This window comes from Lissotriton vulgaris, chromosome 10, assembly GCF_964263255.1.
Source record: "Lissotriton vulgaris chromosome 10, aLisVul1.2, whole genome shotgun sequence".
NCBI classification, from domain to species: Eukaryota; Metazoa; Chordata; class Amphibia; order Caudata; family Salamandridae; genus Lissotriton; species Lissotriton vulgaris.
In genome coordinates this window covers 245,415,105-245,428,043 of record NC_141698.1, presented here as the reverse complement: position 1 = coordinate 245,428,043, position 12,939 = coordinate 245,415,105, and the positions used below count along the sequence as shown (strand labels likewise).

Sequence of the window (12,939 nt, the reverse complement as noted above, 5' to 3'; positions counted from 1 at the left end):
AGAAGCTGTCTCAGTTATCTGGCTTCTTGGAACACAAAGACATTTCCAGAACTGGAACACAGATCTTTCAGCATGGCAAGAAGCTTCACTACAGACAACAATTGAACCAGGCATTCCGCTCACAGAGAGGTGACTGTGGTATCTAGGTTACCTGTCTCCGGGTAACTGGATGCCACTAGTTCTGTGGCATCCAGTGACCTGCTTATTTTGCCTACGGAGCTATTCTCGGATGTCACCTTGGCCAGTGAGAGGTATGATTTCCTGCTGCTGCGTGGAAACACATTGTAAACAACATAATCTCACTGTTCTCCATCAGGTACCAATGCGAGTTCCTATGAGCAACATTAGGCCCAGCTCACATGGTTTTTACTGTGCCTTACCTTTGTAGTACTCTCTGCTTGCCCCTAAATTCGAGGCCTAAACCAGAATTAAGCCGGGGGTAAACCTGTATTTCAGAAGGAATTCGGGATTGTACTCTAAGTGGTCCAATGCTCTTGTCCATTGAATCTCTGCGTTTCTGGACTACTCCACTCAGCATTTCATCTGGTCAAGGCCCCAACAGCATGGCTAAGATGTTCTTCTTCACGTAAACCGCATAAGAGGGTAGAGTGCATGAATATCTATTGTGCTTCTGAAATTTCATAGCCAGAATTAAAGGTACATAGATGCGGAGTAAAGAGTAGTTGAGCTATGCTTGTGTATACTTTAGATTGGTTTTATCCATCACTCCTAGAGTGCAACCAGATGTTATGGAGGCTCTTGCGGCCTATAAATCTGCTCTTAAAAACAGGAAGGAGGCCCTGCATAAAAGAGTTTGAGAGTTGCTGCAGTCAACTGGGCGTGGGGGGCGCAACAGCAGAACTTTTTGGAGCGCAGTGAAGAGTATTAGGTCAAGAAATGCTTGCGCTGGCTCCCTGCCCCACTGTAACATCTTAGGGGCGGATTGGGTTTCATAATTTTCCTTCATCTATTACCTAGAAGAGAGTGTAGAGTTAGACACCCTCCTTCAAATGAAGCTGATAAGTTCTTCGCCACTTATAATTTCTTTGCTTGAAGTGGAGTTGACTATATGTCTATGGGCAAGTTGGAAAGTGCCTGGGCCTGACGGGATCCCGATAGATCTTTGTAAATTGTGACACAGACACAGGTACACACAGATACGGCACTGGTTGACGCAACCCATGGTGAGGGAAGCGACACAACACCAACTAACTCCTTTTGAGAAATGATTGATGCATAAGGACACAGACAGGAGTCTAATGACAGAATTGAATGGGCACCTTAGGAGGGAGGGTGGTGGACTCAAAATCACCCTCGCAGCTTTGGTGGGAGCGGGAGGTGGGTAGACAGCTCTCCTCGAAGGAATGGCTAGATGTATTTTACCGAGCACGAAACACTGCATCAACATTTGCTAGCAAAGAGATAGCAACAAAAATAATTGTATATGGGTATGTAACTCCTGAAAGACTACACCGGATCAACCCAGAATGAAGTGACTGGTGCTGGAGGGGATGTGATGCACAGGGAACATTGCTGTACATACTTTGGGAGTGTCCTAAGCTGAGACAATTTTGGGAGGAGGTACTACGTGATATAGATATACACTTCGACAGTCAACAGTCAATTGCCTAGGTTCCCCACCTTCACAATACAAGCCTCCCTAACGCACTCACGTTCTTGCTACGCTCTAGACAGGGCAGGCACATAGAATTACCATTGGGAGCAGCACACCAATCAATACTGGCAACATGGGGAACAGAGAGGATTCCAACTAGATTGAATTGGTTGCATAAGCTCTGGCATATTTTGGGTATGGAGCGACTCTCATTGATATTTTCAGGACAAGATGATACATATCAAGAGCTATGGAAGCCGTTCCTCCGACTCCTGTCAAAAGAATTCACTCAACGCACCTGTCGTAAATATCTGTGGCTGCTCCATCTTACGGCACACACAGAGAGATCCTGAGAGGGGGCGGCCAGCAAAGTGCAAGGTTGTCCCAGACTTTTTCATCTTATTGTGGTGGATATTAGATTGTGGTTTAAGTACCCCGAAAGGAGGGATGGTGAGTGGGTGGGGGGAGGGGAGTTCATCTAAACACTGAACAAGTAGTCTGAAATATTGGCATACAGAGGTCGTTTATTCTGTATGTAATGTCTGACGCTTGGTTTCAATAAAACAGATTTAAACCTCAAATGTGACACAGAGCTATGGGACGTGCTGATTGCAAAAAACGTTAACAGCTCACTTAATATTCGCATCCCGTGTTCCTGGTCTCTATTGATCATTGTATCCATCTTTAAAAAAGTAAATTTCATGGCCCCCTAAGTGTTACAGGCCTATCTCTATTATAGATAGTACTGTTAAAGTAGTAGGTAGAGTGAGTGAGTGTGCTGAAGAGTGTACTATCCTATCCCCTTTTCAGTGCGGGTTTCTTAGAGCTTTAGGTACGACTGAGCAGTGCTTAAACTTGAGTTTAATGATAAATAAGTATATTGTGGTTAAGCACTGCCCTTTGTATTTAGGGTTTATGGATTGTCCTCAGCTTTCGATTCGGTGAACAGGTCCAAGCTGTGGTCACTGCTTTTGGAACTCAGTGTTAAGGTCCCTCTGGTCAGTGTTCTGTATTGTCTGCATGTTGACCTAAAAGCCAAGGTGCATGTCAGCCCCAAAGGAGATATGTCGTCAGAGATCAGTATAAAGCGCGGTGGTGTGCCAAGGGTGCATATTGGCCCCCTTGCTTTTTACGATAAATAGATATATGGTCCCTGCCCTCAGTTCACCTCTAGTCTTGTTGATACTCCAAGAATTGCTGGTGTACATCATTACAGTGTCCAGGTACCCACGTTGCTCACGCAGACGACGCGGTCCTACTGGTTCGTACTCCTAATGCTTTACGCTTGCTAGCGGATCACTTGACTCTTTTTATGAGTAAACTAGATTTTACCTCAAATTATAGCAAGTCTAAAATGATGGCTTGTGGGACTGGCAATAAACTCCTAAATAGACTTACTATCAACTGCCAGTCGCTCTTTGGTGTCAAAGAATATAGTTACTTGGGCATTATCTTGAACTCCCTAGGTACTTTGCATCCCCAGGTACCCTTGTGCCTGTCGAAGCATAGCAGATCTTCAGGAGACATTTTTAATCTCTCTAGTCCCACATACAAAGGAAACATCTCACCTCTACTGAAAGGTAACAGTACCCAATGTACGGGGCAGGGGTATGAGGCTATAAAAAGGATTCTTTACCCCAGTCCGCAAAAAATCATATTTGTTGGGAGGTTTTTAAACCTCCCCCTAAGGTATATCGTTCATGCAGAGCTAAATCACATTACTTCCAGGACAGGCATGAGTAGGCCCCTTTGTTACTTTGGATCAGCGTTTGGGTTAACCCTCATGCTAAGCACTGCAGAGACATTATCTTGGACTGTCTCGTCTTGGACAACGGATGCGCAATACCATGGCTGAGCTAGATTTCAAATTCTTTGAAGGCCTTGAGGATGTCTTTCCTTTTTTCTTCTCCCATGAACAAAGGAAAAGAAGACTAAATGCGGCTTAAACAATTCTACCTGTAGTCTTGTGAAGATAGTAGACACAGGGTTGAGGCTACAAAATGCACTGGGGCAGATCTACAAGAACGCAACGCAGCGTGGCACCGCAAGCCCTTTGGCTGCGCCATGCTGCAGCACTTTCAGAGTACAGGAATGCAACATATCTACAATGATATGTCGCATTGCTATGCTTGCCTCTGCGCTGGCGCACAAAAACTGCCAAGAGCCGGCGCAGGCACACTTGCGCCATGGTGCAAGGAAGCCTGCGCCATGGGGTGATTCTTTATGTGTAGGAAGGGGCACCTTCCTGCACAAAACAATCACTAAAGTCATTTTCCTCTTTCAATACGTGCTATAGAATGCAGCACGACTTGAAAGAGGAAAAAGCAAGGAGAAATGAACACACACATTTTTCCTCTTTGAGCCTGGGGAGGAGTAGCATGGACACGCATTTCCAGATTTACGATTCCTCGTATATCTGGAAATGTGTCTTGATCCATGGGTGTTGTGTGGGAACACCCACAGCAACACCCATGGAACGCCCCTTCGACGCAAAGTGCTGCGTGTGAAGGGGCCATATTTACAAGGACAGGAAAAGCCACGCAGGGAGGATTTCTCTGTCTTTGTAAATATGGAGAAGTGAAATGCGGCACCAGTACGTCACAAAAGTGACATACTGGTAGCGCAGGGGGCTGGTAAATGTGCTCTCCTGTGTTTACTTGCTTCTCTCGAGCTAGATTTCTATCTTTCACTTGATCTGACGCATTGGGAGAGATCTCTGCTTTTTCGTTTTAGATCTAATACTGTATGGCGGCTATGGTGCTTTCTCATGTTGTATCCGTTCGTGGGGAGCCCTGTCCAGGTGATTCTTCAGAGCAGTCTTTGGTGCATTATATGTTTTTTTTGTATTTATTTTAACAACGCACTTAAGCACTTTCTAAAAACCGGTACCAAAAACCCTTGGTTATTGCAAGTGTCAAGAAGCTCTGTACCACCTGCAATTGTTGAACACCCAGAGCATTTGCTTTGCCATATGTTCTTTCCTGAAAGCTGCCTTCAGAGCTAGGAGAACCATGGAGGGTTAACATATCTCCCACGGTACAGGATGGAGTGTATTCCTAATTTCAAATATATTTGCTTTGTGTAGCTTTTAATTACTTATTGTTATATAAATTGGAATACAGATTGGAATTTTAATGAATTTATTTGAATGATTTGTATATGTAACGATTGCATTAGTATTTTAAGCATTTATGTTCACTGGTTACTGTTAGTTGATGATTGAGGAGTTACGCTATTTTAACAAAGTTGGAATGTGTTTGTACTGTTGTTTCTTTATGGCCGGATCGGACAAATAAACATCTTTTGATTGATTGAATAGCAAGTTTTATATATTGTGCATCTGAAATATCATAGCCAGAAATAAAGGTACATATGTGCGGACTTGAGAGTACTTAAGATATGCTTGTATACACGTACCTTTCTGGCTATGATAGTAAGGTAGAAGGGTAGAAAATGTTGATAGCACAGTATTTGTGCGCTCTATCTTGACATAGAACCCTTAAGAGGCAGTTCACGTTTTAGTACTTAGTTATGCCTATAAATACTTTTTTTTTAAACCTACGTTTTAGGCACTCTTTTCCTATTTTTTGTATGGCAAAATACCACATTTCCTAGAATACAGATAGTGTTATAATTTGTATGCAGATGAGAATGAGAGCTTAACATACTTTTACTTCAATCAAAGCATTTTAAAAGAAGGGATACACTGGGAAACTTGGGCTGGAGAAAGTATTATCCTCTGCAGTACCTGGTGCTGGTGCATTTCTGTGTCCTCTGACAAGCTTGAATATATGTTTTTTTTCATACTGGGCCCGTCCACATGGACAAATTAGTTGATTTGCTAGGTTACCAATGTTACGAGGAGTTTTAAATACAAGAAAAACATATGTAAAAAATGAATATGATAATACAAAATTGTGGGCACTGAGTGTATGGTGATATGCCCCAACTTTCTACAAGACCTGGACCCATAACAATCCCCTTTCGCCTTCAGAACCGAGCTGGCCCTTCATCATACGTCACACACACCCTCACTAGGAATTATGGTTGAGGCAAGTTAGCTTAGACCTTCATAGGGCGAGTACGCTGATAATCAAACTCATGCTGAAATGAACAGATAGAGCTTGCGCCGACCAACCGTGCTGCGCACCTCCGCTCAGGCTAATTCGTCCAGCCTCTTGGCTCCAAACACACCCAAGCCAGACCGCCACCACTCCTTGGATGTGCTCTAGTCCTTGCTGCTCACCCCGCTCAATGAATGTGTGTGAGCCAATCTGTGATGCCAAAGTCTCGCCAGCTACCAGGGCTTGCGCCATGGCCCATACCTCATGCTGCTCGGTCAAGAGCACTTGAGCTGGTCCCTGAATCCCAAGATGGACTTCAAATCAATTTTAAGCTTTCATGTTCACTAAGGAGCTCAACACTACCAAAACTCTGCTCCTGAGTGGGTCGAAGCACAATTTCCACAGAAATATTTGCCTTGACCGAAGACAAACCAGAGTAGGTAAGCAGTGGCGTAACGATACTTGAGAGGACTTCCCTGCAAAGTTCATGCAGGGGACCCGGACCCAGTCAGGAACTTTCATGCCAGGGGCCCGCTGCCCGTGCCAAGTACTGGAGGGGGATTTCTTGAACTCAAGGGCCCTCCCGCACTGCAGGGGCTAATGTTACGCCACTGCAGGTGAGGTTCCACTTGTCATTAATATGTTGAATTGAAAATGGTCAATTTCTTTAGCAATAAATGTGGTTTATTTTCGTAAAATTCGACTATGACTGAACCAGAGGCAGGTAGCCCGACAGAACCTCCAGCACAACCGTTCCACACTCCAGAACATGAATCACAGTGAACCAATTAAATAGTTTGCAAGGTAAACAAAACCTTAGCCTGCTTACAGACCTATACAAATAATCCCAAACCTGCGCGCCAAACAAATACAAAAATAACACAATATCACAGAAATGAACCTTCAAAGGTGAATAACCTGGGGGTGATTTATGTTGCAGATAAAGGTGATTCAATTTTAGATTGCTTTCAAAAGAGTGAAATGGTGATTAGATTAGATCCGAAAGTGGATCCGTTTGTCGAATAAAGTAATTATTGTCGGGGAATGCAAATAATTACACAGATATATATTGAGGAAGACAGTTTGATTAGTTTTCAGTAGGAAGTTGAGTGAGAACTGAGGTTTATCTGCCTCATGTTAAACCTCTTCCAGTCAGCAATAGGGGGAGAAATGTACCTATATTTTATTGGGGAAAATGTTGCCCAATCTGTGCATGAAGGAGAACTAAATCATATGTTTGAGTTGATATGGTGGTAATTTCGCTCACAAACTCTGTGGATTTGAGATTGTGTGTGAATCTTTGCAGCTCGCATGATGCAATTGAGTTGGCCAGACCTCTCCTCCCTGAGCGTCATGAAATAGACTCAACTCTATCTGGGGCAGCAGTGGTTTTCGCCTTAGATCTCGCGAGCGCCAACCGTAGCATAACTGTCTCTTAAAAATGTTGGGCTCCAACTGCATTTGTGACTTTGAAGAAAATGTTTCAGTATAACGGATAGCATTGGAATGGCTGGCACAGCATTTTTGTTTAATATAATCATGAAAGAGACATTAGATGGAGTCACTGGCACAGTGTCATTTCAATATGATCTCCCAGTCTATGAAGGGAATAGGCATGAGCCCACAAGACAGGGTTTTGTTTGTTTTGGTAACAAATTTCTTAATACTGAAGTTAGAAAAATGCAACATTAGCTAATTATAGGTCATGCTATCTGTAGTTAGGGAATGAAGCCCAAACAAAGTCATGTTAAAGCTATTCTAGAGGCTCTGTAACTAGCATCTAGAGCAGCTGTTGTCCTTCATTGGCCTGACTGAGTTCTGTTAAAAATTCATGGATGGGCACGCCACAATTGTAGAGCCATTGAGGGTGTTCTGCAAATAAAAAATTTAAATTTGTCCTGGGTGGGGCTTAGTAAAAATCTTGTCAGTCTCTTAAACATGAGATAATCTATGCTCCTTGTTTAAAATCATTCTGTGTAGGAAGAACCAGCAAGGTAGCAGTTGATGTTAATAATATTGTACTTGAGCTGTTTTCTGGCAGTGTTATGGTCGGTAAGAATGGATAGCTGCATATGAATACAGGACTCTACAGGGATCTAAGAGATGTTACTCTCTGATTGAAAAAGAACTTTTAGCCGGTTTATGGGCAGCTGAGAACGTTTATGTACGTACGTTTATGTGGGGATCAAGATTTGAACAGATCACAACCCCTTGATTAATGTGCTGAGCCTGGGAATGGAAGAGCACGTATAGGTATGTTTTTTTCCAAATTGGCGGTCATACTTCCAGATTTTCACTATGATGCTGAGTATATACCGAGTAGGAATAATATACTGAAGCATTGCATGTCACGCTTATCATTGCAGTGGTATCCTGAGCATGAAGCTAAGGTGAATGCAAGACGGCCTAAACATATAATGTGAAAATGGGTTCATCCCCTGAGGAATATTTTCTGCAGTAGAGTGGAATAAGGGGCTGGATTTGGATGTGGTCTGTAAATTAAAAGAGAGCAGTCTGGGTGAACGAAATCTCCAAGGTGATTTACAGTCATTTTGTAAACTCCAAGGAAAATGGCTGTAGAAAGAGCCTATTGTGGAACAGGGAAATGAAAGCTATCGAGTGATGTCAGCTTGTGGGCCAAGCATGGACACAAGGCTAGAGAGATGTGTTCGCCTCAGCAGGTTATGCAAGGACAGTGATAAATCCATCAAGCTATGTGCATTTGCTTCAGCACTTGTGTTTTTACCAGATGGTACTTGGCAAATGTTAGGCTTGGACATTGTTGGTTAAAAACATGTTTAAGCATCTTTTCCAAATGACCACAGTTAAGAATTGCTTATTGATAGTTATTGAATGCTAAAAGATCTATCCTTTTGTGAAAGTTTGCCTGAATCAAAAGTCAAGGACAATGGTCAGCAAAATTATGAAAGAATTTTTGACGAGGCGAGGTATCTGTGGAATCGTAAAAGAAGAGCTACGCTCATTGAAGTTGGGTAATTACTTTATTTCAAACGGAGCGCCGGGGTAACACTACTGCTCTCTGTGAAGCGGTCGGCGCCAATGATCTGGAATGGCCGCCTTCCGTCTCCGTGTGACGTGTTTCCTGTTCCGCCTAGCGGAACACTAGTGCGCTAACGCAAGTGCGTTACCACATATCTCCCCCCTTTACACACAGTAAATCAACGATAAAAGTTCTTACTTCCAGTCCATGTTAAAGTCTTTGAATCTCTCTGGTGTCTTCACTTCTCTTCCCACTCTTGTCCTCACCTTCATCGTTCCCTCTCTGCACTCCTGTTCCATGCTCTCTTTACCCTGAGTACCACTCTTGTCTGTCATGTCCTTGTCCTTCTCTCCATTCCTTTCGCTTCTCTGTCCTTCTCGCTCTCCTGCACCATTTTCATCCTCGGCTACTTCCTGCTGTCCTTCTTCCACGTCCACGTTCCTTCCTCTGCTACTTTCTTCTTCTCCATCTCCTTCGACATTCTCTGGACCATCTTCCACGTCGCATTCCTCTTTGATTGTCCTGCTGCACTTGGCCATCCTGTCCTGTGACCATACCTTTCCGTCGCTCAGCAAGGCCGATCGGTCGTACGGTTCCAAGACTTGTAATGGCGGCGAGAACTTGCTCTCACCCTTCTTCTTGTGGACTGCTAGTTTGACTCTTACCCAGTCCCCTTTCTCCAGCTCTGCCTTCTTTACTTTGTGGTTCTTATTGAAGTGAGTCGTATAGATCTCCTGCGCTCTTTCCAGGTTCCTTTTCACTACTGCCGGAGACCATCTGCTCTGTATCACCAACTTCCTCCACGCCTGATTGTCCTTGGTGAACGCTTCTCTCCCCCTCAAAATCTTGAAAGGGCTGTACCCGGTGCTGCCCGGGGTGATCCTGTATGCCCAAACCATCTTTTCCAGTTCCTTCTCCCAATCCAAACCGTCGTTGATGGCCGCTTGGATGGTTCCCATGATCACGCGGTTAAACCGCTCCACTTGGCCATTCCCTGCGGGATGGTAAATGGGTGGGTGCTTCACTTCTATCCCATTCCTTTCGGTGAAGGTTGTCCATCTTGTCGAAGTGAACTGAGGGCCGTTATCGCTAACGATGATCTTTGGAATGCCCTCTCTCAGGAATGTGGACTGTAGGAAGTTCACCACCGCCTCCGTGTCCATGTTTTCTCTTACTTCAATTTCTGGCCATTCGGAGAATTTGTCCACCAGCGCTACTACATATTTCTGAGTCCCTGCTTTGTTTAGGACTGGTCCTAAAATGTCCACTGATAGCATTTCCCACGGGCCATCCGGTATGGGGAATTTCCCCAGGGGTGGTCTGATTAGGTTTTGAGATTTGTCTGCTTTGGCACAAGATTCGCACTGTCTCACGTGCCTTTCTATCTGCGCATCGACAGCCGGCCACCAGTAAGCTTGTCTGGCAAGGGCTTTGGTTTTGGTGATGCCCTGGTGCCCTTCATGTAGTAAGCCCATCAGATGTTCCAGTACTCCTTTGGGTGGTATCACCTTGTCTCCTCTCAACAGGAAGATAGAATCCTCGGCCAGCAATAGTTCCTCTCTGACCTCCCAGTACCTTCGGAGCTCTTCTCTTAGGTGCCTCTTTTCTGGCCACCCGTGGACTACATACCCCTTGATGGCTTCCAGGTCAACATCCTCTTTGTATGCTTCCTCCCACTCTTGCATACTTATCGCATTCTCTGCCTCCTGGATCGTGGCGACCACATAGCCTGCCCATTCCTGTTCTTCTTGGTCACTCTCCGCCTCCATGGCAGCTGCCCTGCTGAGGAAGTCCGCCACTTTGTTTTGTGGCCCCGGGATGTGTTCCACGTCGTAGAGGAAGTCTAACAGGCGCAGAGTCATCTTTGCGATCCTAGGTGTGGCATGCGCATGGCCACTTGATGTCAGCACTCGGACTAAGGGTTTGTGATCCGTTTTTACTAAGAATCGCGCTCCCCATAGGTACTGGCGGAATCTCTCCATGGCCCACACCACTGCCAGCATCTCTTTCTCCACCACGCTGAACTTCTCTTCGTTGGGGGCTAGGGACCTGGATGCGAAGCTGACTGTCTGCAACTCTCCCTTCTCAGTACGTTGCATTAAGACTGCCCCCAGTCCTCGGTCACTTGCGTCCGTCGTGAGGATTGTCTCTGCCTGGGGATCGAATCCTTTGAGCGGGATGGTGGCGCTCATCTCCTTCTTTAATGTCTCAAACTCCTCTTGTTCTGCCTGACCCCACTGGAATTTGTTCCTCTCTTTGAGCAGCTGTCGTAGGTGGTGCGTCTTGGAAGCAAATTGTGGCACGAACTTGCTGTAGTATTCGGCCATCCCTAAGAATGACCGAACGTCCTCCTTTTTGCACGGGGTGGGTGCGTCTTGAATGGCCTTCATGTTGGCGGTTTTGGGCCTGATTCCTTCTTCACTTATTTCGTGGCTTAAATAAGTGACTGATTTCACTCCCAATCTGCATTTCGACCATTCTGCTGTCAGTCCGTTGTCCTGTAGGATCTTGAATACTTTGTGGAGCTTCTCATTGTGGTCGTGCATGGACTTCCCCATTACCAGGATATCATCATGAAAGAATTGAACGTCGACCACTCCTCTCAGCAATTTGTGCATCATCTTTTGGAAGACTGCGGCCGCCGAAGCTAGGCCAAATGGCATCCTTAAGAATTCATAACAGCCGAAAGGTGTGATGAAGGAGGTGAGGTGTGTACAGGAGGGGTGTAGCTTGACCTGATGGTATGCCGATGACAGGTCCACTGTCGAAAATCATTTGATGTTTTTGGTCTTCGACAACATCTCGTTTATGCGTGGCAGGGGGAACTTGTCGACAAGTATGTTTTTGTTCAATTCCCTCAGGTCCACACATAGCCTGACTTTGCCGTTGGGTTTTTGGGCTACCACCAAGGGGGAAAGCCACTCTGCACTTTCTATGGCTCTGATCACCCCTTCCTTCTCGAGTCTGTCCAACTCTTGTTGTACTGCCTCTCTGCTCCTGAACGGGATGTTCCTCACTTTGTGCACCACTGGCGTTGCTCCTTCCTTTAGCTTGATTAGGTGTCTGTATTTCGCCAGCTCCCCGATTTGGCCATTGAACACTCTTGGGTACGCCCTCCTCCATGACTCCACATCGTCTCTTTTCTCCATGTCCATTAGTAGGATTTTCTCGATACCACCTGGATTCAGCTGGATCCCTAAGGCTCCCTGGTCTCTCCAGCTCAGGACTGAGGGGCCTTTTTCTGCTACGTACAGTTTGCACATGGCTTGGCGGTCTCTGAACTCGAACGACAGTGGACAATACCCCAACATTGGGATCTTCTGCCCAGTGTACGTGACAGGACGCAAGTCCATTGGACGTAGTTTCTCTCCGTGCGTGGACGCAAATTTGTCTTCCCATACTTTCCTTTGGATTATCGAGATGGGGGCTCCGCTGTCCGCTATCATTTCTAACGGTATACCTCCGATGTGCATGTCTAATCGGGGCTTGTCGTTACCCGAGTCGTCCATCTCCAATACTTGGACATCAATATACAGTATTTCCTCTTGGTCATCAGTTCCCTCAGAATCATTGGTATCATCTTGCTGTTCTCGGTCAACGAACTTCACTGTTGTCCCTTTCGGTTTCCGGCGGCATACTTTCTCGTAATGGCCAAATATTCCACAAAACGAGCACTTTGCTCGGAACGCCGGGCACGCCTTATCATTTCCAAGATGATTGACACTCCCACATCTGTAGCAGCTCAGACGTCCTCCCTTAGCTCCTCTCTGGTCGGTGGGATATGTGGACTTCTGCCTTCTGCCATCCGGTTTTTTTTGTGGCTCTTTTTGCCTGGGGCGTTCCCCTTTCTGTTGTGTCGATATCTGGCACACCGACTGCGTACCTCCTGAGTCTTTCTTAGCTGCTTGGGCACAGCGTTTTGATAGTTCGGCTTTCTTGACCATGGCCCAAATTTCTTTGAGTGGGGCATCTCCGTTTACCCATAGCTTCTCCTGGACATGTGAGCTCGACGTGTGCATGATAATTTGGTCTCGGATGAGATCGTCGTGTAGAGCGCCGAATTTGCATGAGATGGCGAGTTTCTGCAGGGCAACAACATATTCATCTACAGTTTCGCTACTCTTTTGTTTCCTTTGGAAAAAATTGTAGCGGTCAATCGCGACACATACCACGGGCCGGAAGTGTGCGTCTAGGTCAGCAATGGTGTGGCTGAAAACATCGGTGTCTGCGGCATCTCTTTCTACTTTCACGATGGTGTC

General features: G+C 45.5%; 1 protein-coding gene across 2 annotated transcripts in view; it reads left to right on the top strand.

Annotated features, from left to right (window-relative positions):
* AOC1 (amine oxidase copper containing 1) overlaps positions 1–12,939 on the top strand; it is a 303,383-nt gene that overhangs the window by 80,092 nt on the left and 210,352 nt on the right. The window contains exon 2 of one of the 2 annotated variants that reach the window (XM_086940931.1): positions 8,046–8,215. The exons of the other annotated variant lie outside the window; for it this stretch is intronic. The gene's annotated coding sequence lies outside the window, so the exon portion shown is untranslated. The remainder of the gene's footprint in view (positions 1–8,045; positions 8,216–12,939) is intronic. 2 annotated transcript variants of the gene reach the window in all.